Source organism: Sorex fumeus, unplaced genomic scaffold, assembly GCF_029834395.1.
Source record: "Sorex fumeus unplaced genomic scaffold, SorFum_2.1 ptg000043l, whole genome shotgun sequence".
In the NCBI taxonomy this organism is placed as follows: Eukaryota; Metazoa; Chordata; class Mammalia; order Eulipotyphla; family Soricidae; genus Sorex; species Sorex fumeus.
In genome coordinates, this window is record NW_026606100.1 from 11,085,222 (window position 1) to 11,101,480 (window position 16,259).

General features: G+C 41.0%; 1 protein-coding gene across 2 annotated transcripts in view; it reads left to right on the plus strand.

The window, feature by feature from the left end:
• The window catches only part of PRKG1 (protein kinase cGMP-dependent 1), a 1,343,145-nt gene that overhangs the window by 1,067,889 nt on the left and 258,997 nt on the right, over nt 1–16,259 (plus strand). The gene's annotated exons all lie outside the window — the stretch shown is intronic.

Genomic DNA, 16,259 nt, shown 5'->3' on the forward strand with positions numbered 1-16,259 from the left:
CTACATGTTGCTTTTGGAAACTAATATTCTTTCTCATAGAGACTGGACAGTTGAGATGCTATCTCAATTATCTCAATATTTGTTGATGTCAAATGATGATCAGAAAAGAGACATTCTGGAATAGCAAAACAGGCCAGAGGCAAGTATAAGATTAGCAACTAAGTAGCCAGAGGAGTTGAGTTTCAACACTGTTTTTTCCAATGTTTAATACCAGCCCTCTCTTCCCTAATTCTCTATATATGACCCAGTAAACCTGTGGCTATTAGAGCCACAAGAATCAGAGTCAGAGATAAGGATTGCAGACTTTCTCCAAAAAGTGCTTTTGTCAAAGGGAAACTAGGGCCAGGAATCAGGGAGAGCCCAGTAAATGGTTCTTACTACAAACTTTCTGTCTGACCTGGGCAGAATCTTAGAGATATGTAGATTCTCATTATTTACAGCGGGTAGGGCGTTCGCCTTACACGCGGCCAACATGGCCGACCCGAGTTCGATTCCTCCGCCCCTCTCGGAGAGCCCGGCAAGCTACCGAGAGTATTCGATATGCCAGACACAGTAACAACAAAGTCTCCAATGGAGACGTTACTGGGCCCGCTCGAGCAAATCGACGATCAACGGGAGGGCCTTTACCTTTACCTTTACCTTACAGAAGAAAGCAAATTACACAACTATTTGGTTCTGAAAAGAACAAGAACTGTTTTAGCTATTAATTTTAGCTTGTCAGAATGGATTCATTGTCCTCATTCTATTCAGATTGCTTAAAGCCATTTTTTGGAGTTGGGATTCTCTAGCCCAGGCCCATTGCCTTCAGGTTTGAAGCATTCTCTAGGCTCGGGAGACCCGGAGCAGGATAACAACTTCCGAAGAATCGCCTTAGGCAGTATATGAGTTCTGAAGGCTTGTAACCAGCCCTTGAGAGACTCCCAAGTTCAGGAAAGGCCAAACAAACGCAAAGAAAAATGTTGGAAAAAAATTTAAGTCAGGCAAACTAAAATACATTTTAATTTTGTTGATTGACAGGTTGCTTAATTTATTTACTAGAATGTGCTTTTTAGAGCTGTTTTAAAGAAAATGAGACTCTGTGTGTATGTGTGTGTGTGTGTGTGTGTGTGTGTGTGTGTGAGCTACATTACTTTATAAAAGTCTCAATGTGATCATCTACTGTTATTAGTTCTTGGTGTTTTAAATATACATCTACATTAGACTTAATCTTTCTCAAAAACATAGTTTGAATCTTCTCATCTTTGGTTCTATAGTACTCAATAAAACACTCCATTTGTATTTTCTGGGCAAAGTGGTTTAACTTTTGGGGCCACATCCAGCCATTTTCTGGGGCTTCTCCAGGCTCTGTGATTGGGTATTGCTCCAAGTGATGTTCACAGAATCATGTGGTGCCAGTAGTTGAACTGGGGTTGGTCACATGCAAAGCAAGTGCCTTCCTTATACCCAGATCTCTCTCTGGTCCTTTGTTAGTGTTTTTTACTTGAATGATGAGAGAAACTTTAGGGCAAAACTAGCTCTCCTAGAGAATGATACAGGCTAGTAGATTTGAGTACTATGAAGTTATCCTTGTATTATTTGCCATTTTTAACTTGATCCTCTGGATGAAGGAGCTACACCAGATTTTGACATGCTGTCAAAACTATGGTGGTTTTCAGAGGCAGGGTGGGATGGGGGATGGGGGGTGGGAGGGATACTGGGATCCATGGTGGTGGGAAATGGGCACTGGTGGAGGGAAGGGTATTTGATCATTGTATGATTGAAACCCAAGCACAAAATTTTGTAAGTCTACAACTGTACCTCATGATGTCTCACTAATAAAAATAATAATAAAAAAAGCTATGATGGCTTCTCAGAAGATACACTTTGGATAAATGAAAGAGTATTTGATCAGTTTATTTTTTCTTTTCTTTTTTATCTTTATTTATTTATGCATGTATTTTTATTAGTGAAACACCATGAGGTACAGTTGCAGACTTCAAAACTTTCATGCTTGGGTTTCATTTATACAATGATTGAGCACCCATTCCTCCACCAGTACCCATTCTCCACCACCAATGAACCTAGTAGCCCTCCCAACCCCCACACCCCATTCCCCCAAATCCCACCCCGCCTCTGTGGAAGAGCATTCCCTTTTGCTAACTCTTTCCTTCAGGGTCTTGTTGTTTGCAATAGAGATATTGAGTGGCCATGATGTTTGGTCTATAGTCTACTTTCAGCATGTATCTTGCATCCCGAGTGAGTCCTCCAAACATCCTTTACTTGGTGTTCCCTTCTCTATCTGAGCTGCCTATTCCCCCTATGTGCTGTCGGCTTCCAAGCCGTGGAGCAGACCTCCTGGTACTTATCTCAACTGTTCTTGGGTGTTCGACTCCCATTCTATTACTTTATATTCCCCAGATGAGTGCAGTCTTTCTATGTCTGCCCCACTCTTTCTGGCTCATGTCACTTAGCATGATACTTTCCATGTAGTACCACTTGTATGTAAAGTTCATGACTTCATCTTTTCTAACAGCTGCATAGTATTCCGTTGTGTATAGTATTCCGTTGTGTAGATGTACCAAGTTTCTTTAACCATTCATCTGTTCTTGGGCACTCAGGTTTTTCCAAATTTTGGCACTGTGAACAGTGCAGCAATGAACATAGAAGTGCAGATGTCATTTCAACTGTACTTTTTTGTCTCTCTGGGATATATTCTCAGGAGTGGTATTGCTGGGTCAAATGACAACTCAATTTCTAATTTTTTGAGAATCGTCCATACTGCTTTCCAAAAGGGTTGAATCAGTCGGCATTTCCACCAGCAGTGAAGGAGGGTCCCTTTCTCACCACATCCACGCTAACACAGATTGCTTTTGTTCTTTTGGATGTGGGCCAGTCTCTGTGGTGTCAGATGATATCTTGCTGTTTTGATCTGCATCTCCCTGATTAATGATGTAGAGCATTTTTTCATGTGCCTTTTTGCCATTCAGATTTCTTCTTTGAGAAAGTTTTTGTTCAATTCATTGCCCCATTTTTGATGGGGTTGGATGTTTTCTTCTTGTGGAGTTAAACCAGTGCTTTGTATATCCCTGATATCAACCCCTTGTTGGATGGGTATTGGGCGAATATCCTTTCCTATTCTGTAGACTGTCTTTGTATTTTGGTCACTGTTTCTTTTGAGGTACAGAAGTTTCTTAGTTTAAGATAGATCCATTTCCAGTTGCTTGGACTGTGGTGTGTCATCTTTGAAGATACAGTTCGCTTCAATGTCATGGAGGGTTTTGCCAACTTTGTCTTCAATGTACCTTATGGATTCTGGTCTGATGTTGAGGTCTTTAATCCATTTTGATCTTACTATTGTACATGGTGTTAGGTAGAGATCTGAGTCCATTTTTTTTTGCATGTAGCTGCCCAGTTTTGCCAGCACAATTTGATAAAGAGGTTTTCCTTGCTCCACTTCACATTTCTTCCTCCCTTATCAAAGATTAGATGAATATATGTTTGGGGGTTGATGTCCATATATTCAACCCTGTTCCATTGGTCTGTGGCTCTGCCTTTGTTCCAGTACTATGCTGTTTTAATTATTACTGCTTTGTAGTCGAGTTTGAGGTTGGGGAGGGTGAATCCTCACATTTCCCCCCACAAAGAATTGCTTTAGCTATTCGTGGGTGCTTATTGTTCCATATGAATTTCAGGAGTGTTTGCTCCATTTCTTTGAAGAATGTCCCGGGTATTGTTATGCGGATCACATTGCATTTGTACAATGCTTTGGGGAGTATTGCCATTTTGACAGTGTTAATTCTCCAGATGCATGAATGGGGATATTTTTCCATTTCCTCATTTCCTCTTTTATTTCCTGAAGTAGCTTTTTGTAGTTTTCTTTGTACAGGGCCTTTACTTCCTTAGTTAAGCTGATTCCTAGGTACTTGATTTTCTGGGGCACAATTGTGAACGAGATTGTTTTTTTTTTTTTATGTCACTTTCTTCTCTCTCAGTATTTGTGTATAGGAAGGCCATGGACTTTTGGGTATTGATTTTATAGCCTGCCACTTTACTATACAAATCTATTGTTTCTAGGAGTTTCTTGATAGGGGTTTTAGGGTTCTCTAAGTATAGTATCATATCATCTACGAATAGTGAGAGCTTGATTTCTTCCTTTCCTACCTGAATGACCTTAATATCATTTTCTTGCCTAACTGCTATTGAGTACTCCCAGTACTATATTGAACAGCAGTGGAGAGAGTGGGCATCCTTGTCTCATCCCTGGTCTTAGAGGGAAGGCTCTCAGTTTTTCCCCATTGAAGATGATGCTTTCCATTGGCTTTTGGTAGATGGCTTTAACTATATTGAGGAAAGTCCCTTCTATACCCATTTTTGCAAGGTTTTTCATCATAAATGGGTGCTGGATCTTGTCAAATGCTTTCTCTATATCTATTGATATGATCATATACATAGCACAGCGGGTAGGGCGTCTGCCTGGCACGCAGCCAACATGACCGACCCGAGTTCGATTCCTCTGCCCCTCTCGGAGAGCCTGGCAAGCTACTGAGAGCATTCGATATGCCAGACACAGTAACAACAAAGTCTCCAATGGAGACGTTACTGGGCACGCTCGAGCAAATCGACTATCAACGGGAGGGCCTTTACTTTACTTACTTTACTTTTGTTTTTTTTTAAATTTTTATTAGTGAGACACCATGAGGTACAGTTGTCAATGGGTTTCAATTATACAATGATCAAATACCCATCCCTCCACCAGCACCCATTTCCCACCACCACGGATCCCTGTATCCCTCCCACCCCCCATCCCCCATCCCACCATACCTCTGTGGCAGGGAATTCCCTTTTGTTCTCTCTCTCTCCTTTTGGATGTTGTGGTTTGCAAAAGAGACATTCAGTGGCAATCATGTTTGGGCTATAGTCTACCTGCAGCATGCTTCTCCCATCCTGGGAGTATCCTTCCAACACCCTTTATTTGGTGCTCCCTTCTCTATCTGAGCTGCGTTTTCCTCTAGCATGTGTGGCTGGCTCCACGATCTACTGATCTATTTTTCTTTCTATGTATATCCTGACCCCAAAATGACAGTAGCACTGTAGCACTGTCCTTCCATTGTTCATAGATTTGCTTGAGTGGGCACCAGTAACATCTCCATTGTTTTTTTTTAATGTAGGAGTATTGCTATTTATTCATCTACTGATTAGCTGATTGAATTGGGCATGAACTCCACCTTGCTTTTTTTCATAATTTATTTATTTATTCTTCTTATATTTATTTATTGAACCACTATGGGAAAAGTTACTAAGCTTTCAGGTTTCTCTCTGTCATACCATGATCAAACACCTTTCCCTTCACCAGTACTCATTTTTCACCACCAAGAACCCCAATATGCCCCCTTCCCACCCCTCCCAATGCCTGTGAGGGAGATGATTTTTACTTAACTCTTCTCTACATTGATTACATTCATTATTTTGACAAAAGATGCACCATTATTGTTTAGAACCCCCCCCCCCCCAACAATAAGAATTGCTGAAAAGACATTGTGAAATCCTTTGTTTTATATAGCTGGTTATGAGAATCATATAATGTCATGCAGCTTCGATTTTGGATTTCTGCAAAGAGCCAGATAATTACGAGATTGGTTTCTGTGCATCTGGTGTTATGGTTGTGCCAGAGAGCCGCTCATGGGTGGCAACTCGTGACCTCAGTAGGGCGTGAAGGATGAGCCAGTACCACCCCCCTTCCCATGAAACTGCAGTTGCCTCATCACTGCCAGCTCATACCTGGCTTTCCAATAAGCTCTGAGGAGGCGGCCACCTTGCTCCCAGGGGGTGGAAAGTTGGAAGGGAGCAACACCCTTTCCCTCCCGGGTAGGCATGGCGCTGTAGTTTAACGCATGGTCCATTCACTTTTCTGCCACAAGCTGCCGGGCTCTGAATTAAGTTCTTTTGCCTCTGGAACCATGGCTGTGCCGGAGAGCCACTTGTGGGGGGCAACTAGCGACCTCAGTAGGCAGAAAAGGAAGAGCTGGTACCGCCCCTCTTCCCATGAGACTGCAGTTGCCCCATCACTGCCAGCTCATACCTGACTTTCCAATAAACTCTGAGGCAGCAGCCACAGCAACCTTGCTGCCAGGGGAGAGGGGGGTGTGGGGGGAAGGCAGAAGGGAGGAACACCTTTGCTCTCCCAGGGAGGAGGCATGACACCGTACTTAATGAATGGTCAATTTACTTTTCTGCCGCAAGCTGCCGGGCTCTGGATTAAGTCCTTTTGTCTCTGGAACCATGGCTGTTCCAGAGAGCTGCTCGTGGGGGGCAACTCATGACCTCGATAGGGCATGAAGGCCGAGCCGGTACTGCCCCCCTTCCCATGAGACTGCAGTTGCCCTGTCACTGCCAGCTCATACCTGGCTTTCCAATAAACTCTGAGGTGGCGGTCATCTTGTGTGCAGTCCAGATGCATTTCTGCCAAAAGCCGCTGTGTTTCGAGATTTGTTTCTGAGTGTCTGGGATCTTGGCCATTAATTAGCTTGATAAGGAGCCAGAGAGGCCGTTGGTAGGTGGCAACTCGGGGTCTCATTGGGATGGGGAGGAAAGGGCCAGTTCCACCCCCATCTGGTGAGGCCCCTTGTGTCTTGTCACTGCAGGCCCAAACCTGACTGTCCAGTGGCCTCTGGAGGATGGTGGTCACCGGGACTCCAGGGGGAACAGGCCAAGGCACGAAACCTATTCCCACCTGGAGTGGCCCAGCCCCAGTAACCTACTGCAGGAACAGGAGGCATTTCTGCCAAAAGCCTTTGGGTTCTGAGATTTGTTTCTGAGTCTCTGGGATCATGGCCGTTAAGCATGATCAGGAACCAGAGAGTCCATGCCTCCAATTATATAGCTGGGCTGGAGGTGGTTTGTGGGTGTGTCTCTCACATACCTAACTTTTGGCCGTTTACTTTCTTGGTAAACTTTGCCCCAAGTTTTTGGAGTCTGGCCAAAGGCACAGCAGCAATTTTGGGGTATCTGGAAGACTGACGGTGCCATCAGGCTGCTGATGCACTTGCCTCACAGGTACAGATTGACCTGCTGGCAGCACCATACCCCCCTGATCATATAGTTTTTATCTTTTCTTTGTTTATATGATGGATTATGTTGGTTGATTTCTTAATGTTAAACCATCCTTGCATCCCTGGGATGAATCCCACTTGGTCATGGTGTATGATCTTTTTGATGAGTTGTTGAATTTTATTTGCTAATATTTTGTTGAGAATCTTCACATCTGTGTTCATCAGGGATATCGGCCTATAGTTTTCTTTTCTCATGGTGTCTTTGTTTCCTTTTGCTTTAGAGAGATATGAGATTTAGTTGGGAGATATGAGAAACAGTTGGGAGAGTTTCTGTTTCTTCAGTTTCTTGGAAAAGCTTAAGAAGAACTGGCAATAGGTTCTCTTTAAATGTTTGGAAAAATTTGCTAGTGAATCCACCTGGACCTGGGCTTTTGTTTTTGGGAAGACTTGATTACTGCTTCAATTTCCTTGATATGATAGATCTATTCAGGTATTCCTAGTCTTCTTGATTCAATCTTGGGATATTATAGGAATCCAGGATTTATTCATTTTTTCTAAGTTCTCTTGTTTTGTGGCATACAGACTTTCAAAATATTGTCTACTGATCTTTTGAATTTCCTTGTTTTTTGTTGTGATATCCCGCTTCTCATTTCTGATTCGGTTTATTAGGGTTCTCTCTCTGTTTCTTTCTGAGACTTGCTAGTGGTTTATCTATCTTGTTTATTTTCTCTGAGAACCAGCTCTTGGTTTCATTGATCTTTCGAATTATTTTTTGGGTTTCCATGTCATTGATTTCTGCTCTAAGTTTTATGATCTCTTTCCTTCTGCCTGGTTTGGGCTCCTTTAGTTGTTCCTTTGCTAAGATCTTGAGCTTTGAAGTCAAGTTGTTTATGTGGGCCCCTTCTTCCTTCCTGAGAAATGCTTGCAGAGCTATAAATTTTCCCCTTAACACGGCTTTAGCTGTGTCCCATAGGTTCTGGTAGCCCGTGTCTTCATTCTCATTTGTTTCTGGGTATCTTTTGATTTCTTCCGTGATTTATTTCCTGACCCACTCATTGTTCAACATTGAGTTGCTTAATTTCCAGACGTTTGTTTTGGTTTTCTGCATCTGTACATGATTAACTTCTATATTCAGTGCATCGTGGTCTGAGAAGATAGCTGATACAATGTCTATCTTCCTGATTCTTTTGAGGTATTCTTTGTGGCCCAGCGCATGGTCTATTCTGGAAAATGCTCCATGTGCACTGGAAAAGAATCTGTATTATTTTTGGGGGGAGGGGCTATAAATTCCTGTATAGATCTATTAGTCTTCTGTCTTCTATTTCTTCCTTCAGAGCCATTATTCCCTTGCTCCTTTTAATCTTCTTGATCTATCTAGGGGTGATAAGGTGGTATTAAAGTGTCGAACTACTATTGTGTTGCTTGTAATGTCCTTCTTAAGGCCTGCTAGCAGTTGTTGTAGGTATTTTGCTGACCCCTCATTGGGTGTGTATACGTTTAGGAGTGTGATTTCTACCTGCTGTACATATCCCTTGATTAATAAAAAATGGCCTTCATTGTCCCTTCTAATCTTTTTCAACCTGAAATCTATGTTGTCTGATACTAGTAAGACCATTCTAGATTTTTTGAGGGGGTTGTTTGCTCACAGGGTTGTCTTCTATTCTTTGACTTTGAGTCTGTGTTTGTTCTGATTGTTGAGATGTGTTTCTTGTAGGCAGCAGAATGTTGGGTTCTGTCTCTGAATTCATTTTGCCACTCTGTGACTCTTAATTGGTGAATTTAGACCACTGATGTTGAGAGAGATTATTGTTATGTGGTTTTGTGTCATCTTTCTGTAAGGGTTTCTTGTGCTTGTAAGGGTTTGTCTTGTCTTACAGTAGCCCCTTTAGCCCTTCTTTTAGGTTTTGTTTGGAGTCTCTGAAGTTACTGAGCTGTTGTTTATCCAGCAAATAGTGTAGTATTCCTTTCAGTTTGAGTGAGAGTTTAGCCAGATAAAGTATTTTTGGTGAAGCGTTCATTTCAGTGAGGTTTTTTGTTTTTGTTTTTTTACTATATCCCACCATTGCCTTCAGGCTTGGATGGTTTCCTCTGATAGGTCTGCTGTGAATCTAAGTGGTGCTCCTTTGTATGTGATTTCCTTTTTTGACCTTGTTGCTTGCAGTATTGTGCCCCTGTCCGTGGCATCCATCATTCTAACTTTGATATGTCTTAGAGTGTTTTTATTAGGATCTCTTTTAGCTGGCACTTTCGGGCTCCTTGAATCTGGAAGCCTTTATTGTCCAGCTCTGGGAAATTTTCAACAATGATTTGTTTAACCATGGCTTTTTCATTGGGACTGTTTCCCTGACCTCCTGGTCCCCCAGTGATTCTAATGTTGTTCCTCTTGGAATCATCCCCTAGAACTCTGATTCACACTAGAACTATTTTGAGATTTCTTGCCATTATTTATTGTTGCCTGTAGGCTTCCTGCAGCTTATCTTCCAGCTTACTGATTCTGTCTTCAGCTGTGGCCATTCTACTGTTGAGGGCACACACTGAGTTTTTAATTTCATCGACCGAATCTTTTATTCATGCCATTTCTGTGTGTAGCTTTCCAATTTCTGCGCTCATTTTCTCATTTCTTCCTGTGTTTTCTCCATTGTTTGTTTCATATTCTTCTTTAATTTACTGGATATCTGTCTCACTGGTTCATTAAGTTCATTGAACATCTTCATTACTTCATATCTGAATTATTTCTCAGAGAGCTACCTTAGGTGAATAACACCTAATGAGGCTTCTGGGCTCTTTTCATTGGCCTCTCCTCATGGTGGGGATTTGCATTGTTTCTTCATATTGATGTGGTGGCGTGGAGACTGAGAAGTTGCACAAGATTGTTCGGTATGAGTAATTTACCTGTGGCCACCTGAGGGGCCCTTGGCCCCAAATTAGGTCTTGCCTACTTTTGCTGAGGCCACGCCCACTTCTGCAAAGGCCACGCTCACTTCTGCAGAGGTTATGACCCCTACAAGTACCTGGTGTGTGGGGGAGGGTACAACGTGGGAGGAGAAGAAGTCCAGGCACAACATTGGGGACGAAAAGGATGAGGCTCAGGGATGGTGGGTGGCCCAGAATCCTCAACAATGCCTGTGGCATGTACACGGGGAAAGCAAAGTCCCAGGTTCAAATAATGACTGACCTGGTTGGAGAAGACCGGGCACAGCATTGGGGACGAACAGGAAGAGCTAGTTATTTGATCACCTTAAAAGGTAAAAAATAAGTTAGATGTTTGTGTGCTGACATGGAATCATGTTTAAGATCACTCTAAATGAAAAGAGGAATTCCAAAATAGCATAAACATTATATTTTCCTTTATATCTTAAAAGATGCGTATGTGTTGTGTGTGTGTCTGTGTGTGTAGTGTGTGTGTGACAGAGAAATGGTTGCTAGATGGCCAGTGAGTAAGTTTAAGAATTCATCAGATATTCTTTAACAGTTTGTCTCTTGGGAATAGAATCAGTGAGTTGGGACTTTCATACTTCATTTAATATGAATTAAAAAATTTTTGTTGTTGTTTTTGGCTCATACCCAGCAGTGCTCAGTAGTTATAGCTGACTCTTTGCTCGGGGATCACCCCTGGAGGACTCAGGGACTGGGAGTGACACCATCTGGGGTACCAGGTCAGCCATGTATAAGGCAGGTGCCCTCTCCATTGTACTTTCGGTCCATCCCTGCATTTTTTAATTTATTGTTTGCATAAATTAGTTTTGTTATAACTCTCATGTAATCAACAGTTTGTGTGTGTTTATAAGGAAGATGGCAGGATAAATTAACACCCCAAGAAATTTATTTATATAGATTTGAGATCCTAGGGTATAGCCTACTTAATTATCCTTCTGATTATCACAGAATTTGAGTCAAGTCTAAGAGAGGCAAGAAACATAATTTATATTATTGTTTATATTCATGTTATTTTTAATAATATCCCATTTATATTTCATATCTCAGTAAATATAGGATTTGAAATTGTATTTTATATGAATTTATCAGATTAATAAATTTCACACTTCATTAGTTATTAATGACAGTATTTCAAATACTTAAATTCACAGCTTTGCAAATTTGGTACTTGAAATTCTGAGTAATAAAATTTAACTTGGACACAAAAGCACAATATATAAAGGAAAAAAATTCAGTTAGATATTAAAGATACTCATAAAATGAAGGCACAGATTGAGAGGAAAATAATCATGAGCTACATTGGTTTAGAATATATACCTTGTAGCAACAGACAAGACAGACTACCTTTTTAAATTTTAAAATGCTTATATTAAAGAGCATTGCATTACAACATTATATGGCTCACGTATGCATGTTTAAAATACATTTACTGAAAAGCATTGCATTACGTTATGTAAGTTAAAGGTATATAAAAAAGTTATTTTTATACTTTTAAAATAAATCTAGCAGTAGGCATATTTTCTCCAATTTATTTGGAGATAATGTGATGTACAACAGTTTGTATATTGTTTTATACTTGCAATGTGGCCTCAAACCCTGCCCTCACCACCACCATCAGAGTGCCAATCCACACCTCTATGAGTCACTTCTCACTCATGTGAACTGTCTCTAACAAAGGGGAAAAGTTAATTTCTTTTATTCAAGGTGAAAAGGGAAATTACTTAATAAGGTGGAGGGCACAGTTGATAATTCAGTGTGTCAGGGACAGTTTAAGGGAAAACTAAATGATTCGACATTAGATCTAACTTCCAAAGAATAGTATTCTTAGTAAAAATCTGAGGGATGTGACTTTGCTAACTGCATAGGGACACACAGAAGCATTGGAAATTTATGCTCTAATTTATTTCTTCTTCATATCTAAGCTTTTAACCTACTTGTATTCTTAACATTCCTCAGTAACATGTTATACATATGTACAGAATATTATAGCAGTCCTGTATTTCATTATACACAACTCTTATAAATAATATTTCTGTATGCTCTCTATGAGCTATTTTTTAATTGGTGTAGCCAAAAAATGTTTTGTTGTTTTTGACCTACCACACCTGTTGGTACTCAAGTGTTACTCCTGGTTCTGCACTCAGGAATTGTTCCTGGTGGTGCTTGGGAGACCATCTAGGATGCCAGGGATCAAACCTGGGTCAACCACATGCAAGGCAAACATCCTATCAAACACCCTACCTGCTGTGCTATCACTCTGGCTCCCAAATTTTCCCAGTATTTTCACAGTATTAACAAAAGACACCAAAGTGTTTCTATTAAAATCAAATTCGGTGGCAGGGTGGGGGGGAATCTTGCAAAATAGTTCAGGAGGTAAGGCACTTCCCTTCCATACAACTGTGATAAATGCCATCCACGTTCAGATTCCACAACATATGGTGCCCTTGAATTGTCAAGGATTACTCCTGATTGCAAAGGCAAGAATATCCCCTGAGCTCTGCTGGATGTGGCTCAAAATATAATATGAAATAAAATCTTAAGTATGTTCAATTTTTTTCTAGAGCTATATCTAAGGCACAAGTATTGATTTAAAAAGTGAAAAAGTCAACGTAGTCAAACCTTTATGAATGTTAGAGTGTCAATGTTCTAACAGGGTTACTATATTTGAAATTTTTGTACTCTTTATAAGTATTCTAGCATTATATTTAACCATTTGTTTATATGTTTGTGTACACCCACCTGACACATTGGTACATACATTTGTATATATGCAAAAGTATTTCTCTTAGCGTAATGAAACAAATATTTATCACAGAGGACTGATAGCATTCTGATGATGGAATACTGTAAAATTTCTCTGAGTGAGGCCAGGGGTGGTCCTGACAGCTCTTCCCCTTGCTGCCCAGGTTCGGGGTGGGCCCAGGATGCTCGACCAGCTGGGCTAGCCCGGGCCATGGGGTGGATGGTGGATGGAATGAGGGTCAAGCCGGATGGTTGATCAGATGCTTTCTATTCCATTCTCCCCACGGACCTGCCCCAGTATCTCTGAGCCTCCTATTCTAGTCTCACACCCCCTCATTTTCATCTCCTTCTGTCTCTCCCGCTCATCTCTCTGCACTCCATCTCGCAGCCTGGGCTCTCCCTCTCCACATGCTTGCTCCTGTATTCTACATTCTTCTTTCCCTGTTCCCCTTGCTATTCTCTCTAAGGTCCATCTTGCCACCCTGCTCTCTCTCTCATTCTCCAGCTCTCTTGTCTCTCCAACTCCCCCACACTCAGCTGACACTGCATCCAGTCAGGTAGCAAAATCAACATAAGAAAGGCCTGAGGGCCCATCTATAAGGTGTTCTAAAGCCCTTCCAGGACTGGCCTAGGCAAAATACCTCCTAAGGTGTTTTTCTCCTTTCCTCACTCCAATAACTATCAACATCTTAATACTAGTTATTTTTGTATGGATACAGTAAGAGAAACCATTGAGGCTTGTAGGCCAGCTCTCCTGGGAACATCTTGCCACAGAGTCAGACTACAGCACTCAGGCCAGATTAATCATTCCTAACCCCAGCAGGGTCTGAATCTAGTTATTACTTTTGGATAATAACAGCATTTGTCCATTACCAAGCTCTTAACTTATAGTTAAGCATTATGGCGCTTTGGCCAGGCCCATCTCGATGCCAGGGTAGCACATAGCTTACCGCTTTCCCTGGTTCCATCCAGTCCCTCCTTGGGACCCTGCTTTTGGGGGCGCTAGGATGGAAGGGCAGCTGAGGCTTAGACGAGAGAACAGAAGCCCAGGAGGGATATAACACTGAGAGTCACATAATAAAAGCATACTGTCTTCTTGTGTCCATACAAAAAGAACATTGCTCTGAATAAACTATGCAAAGGACTTAGGGGGAAGAGAAAAACAATATTTATAAGTCAACAGAGCACAAAGAAAGAAGTTACAAATAAACACAGAGTAATGGGAGCACTGTGATGGGAGCAACCCAATAAACCTAAACTACCTGAGGCTCTGCAGGAAGGACAAAACAGTGTTATCCTAAAGAATAGGTTATGTCTGCATTCAGTCTCTTGTTTCCAGACAGCCAAATGGCAGCCATCTCTTGAGAAAGAAATGCTGTTTTTCCAAATATCAGAATGCAGTGGGTAAAGCTGAAGCAGCCTCGGGAACATAGGATTCTTGAAGAATATCATGTTTGCTCCTTCTGGACCACTCTTGGTAGCATCTATGGGTGACTCCTGGTATAGTGCTACGCTACAGTGCTCTCAGGTCTGTGCTTAAAGGTCCATGGTGTTTAAAAGTCCATTCAATGTAGAGGATTGAACCCAGGCTTCCTGTAAAATCTTTTTAGTGGAGGTTGCAACTACAGTGATGCTCTGTGGTTTCACAGCTGAAGGTTGAAGTGTGTGGAACAGTGAAGAATGGCAGGTTTTAAATGTGAGGGCTAATGGTATCCAGGTGGAAGGGAATCTACTTTAGATTCTGAAAGGTCCCTAAGTTGTGAGCCAGGAAAAAGCAAACTCACCTGATGAAAAAGCAAACAGAGGATCTGGGGTGTGGACCGGCAGAGATAGCTACAATACTTCCAAACTCTGCATCTACCTGATATAAAAAGGAGTAAAGCACTGGTTCAGGCTACAGTATGAAAATATTCCATGTGAAGGAAACCAAACACAAAAGACCATGTATTGTCCAATTCCATTTGTATTAACTGTCCAAAGTAGGCAAATTCATAGAGACAGAAAATGCATTGCTTCTTGCCAAAGGCTTGGAGAAGGCAGAATAGGGAGTGTCTTCTAATGGATTAGAGTTTCTTTTTAGGGTGATGAAATTATTACTGAATTAGATACTGTTGAGTTGATTGTACAATTTTTTAAGGGAGACTTAGCGGAGAGAAAAAAAAAGAATGCATTCTGTGGTATATGATTTATAGCTCCAAGAATAAATATATTTTGAGACCATGCCTCCTCAGGTGAGGCCATATGAGTAACTGAAAATATTAGACCTGTAGCTCAGTTCATCGGAGTGGCCTTGAGAATGAAAACAATTTATGTGGTCTGCATTTTTCCAGTAGACTGATTGTGTGTCAGAGGTCACTAGATACTTCTTCAGATATATTATTCACTTAATCTTAAAGCACACCTGGTTCATGATACTGACTACATTCAGGAATCCAATAAGAGTTTCATAAAACTTTAATCTGAGCAATAATATTTGTGAGAGGAGAAAAAGAGAAACAGAAGAAGAGAGACATGAAGGACAGGGGTGTGGGGAAAACTTAAGGAAGCCGTATGAATCTTGTACAGCGAAATAGTTTTTGCATTCTATCAGGTGAGCATATAAATACTAGATGCTATTTCTGTTCCTGAGTTTCTCAAGATAAGGCTTGGGGTATGGCTTTTTTTAATAAATACTATATGTTATTATTTATAGACAACCCAGAACAAAAATGACTCTTCTAAAGAATCCAGAAAATTGAATATGCTCTCCACTTTGCTTTTTTCAAGTAGGTAGATAGAAGTAATTTTAAGAACGAGATAAGAAAATAATAATCCAGCTAATCTTTTTTCAGAAAGTTTGTGATGGTAGCTTTCTGCTATAGAAAACTTTGCCCTGACACTAGTTTTTTAAGCCAGTCTGGCAGAAAACCTTAAACAATTGGCAGTTTGGACAAATGGGAGCTTTCTCAAGTCAAGGCTATTACATCTTGTTATTTCATTTCCAAACAAGTATACATATGTTTTAAATTGCTTCTTTTGGTGGGTTACTATTCATAACATGTCAATGAGAGATTATCCATAGCGCACACATGTCAAGTAGTCCATGGCAAAGTTTTATAATTACTATATTATAGTTTTAAATGCTTTTTCCTTTTCTATTCTTTTGGTTTGTGCAGTTCTCCGTGTATGTTTTCATTATGCTCTCCACACACGTTTTGGGTACTGACTCCTACAAGCCTGAGTGCCTTTAATTTCCAAAAACTGTGTGTGTATGTCTCTGGTGTACTATATGCAAAGTTAACCAGTCAATTACCTTTCTGTTACGTTCTTTAACACAGCAATCCTGCTTTGGGGCACTACCATGTGTGAAAAAAACTCATTTATTGACTCCAGTTCAGTACATCTCCTAAAGCCTAAAGTAGAAGGAAAGGAAAAGGTTATACTTAATTGTTCTGGAACTGGTGCCTAAGCTTGACTTTGGACGGCTTGTTACCTCGTGGCTGTGTTAAATGGATCCCAGGCGTACACATCCAAAGTTTAGTTTGTTTTTACCCCGAGGTCTGTTTCTTCAGT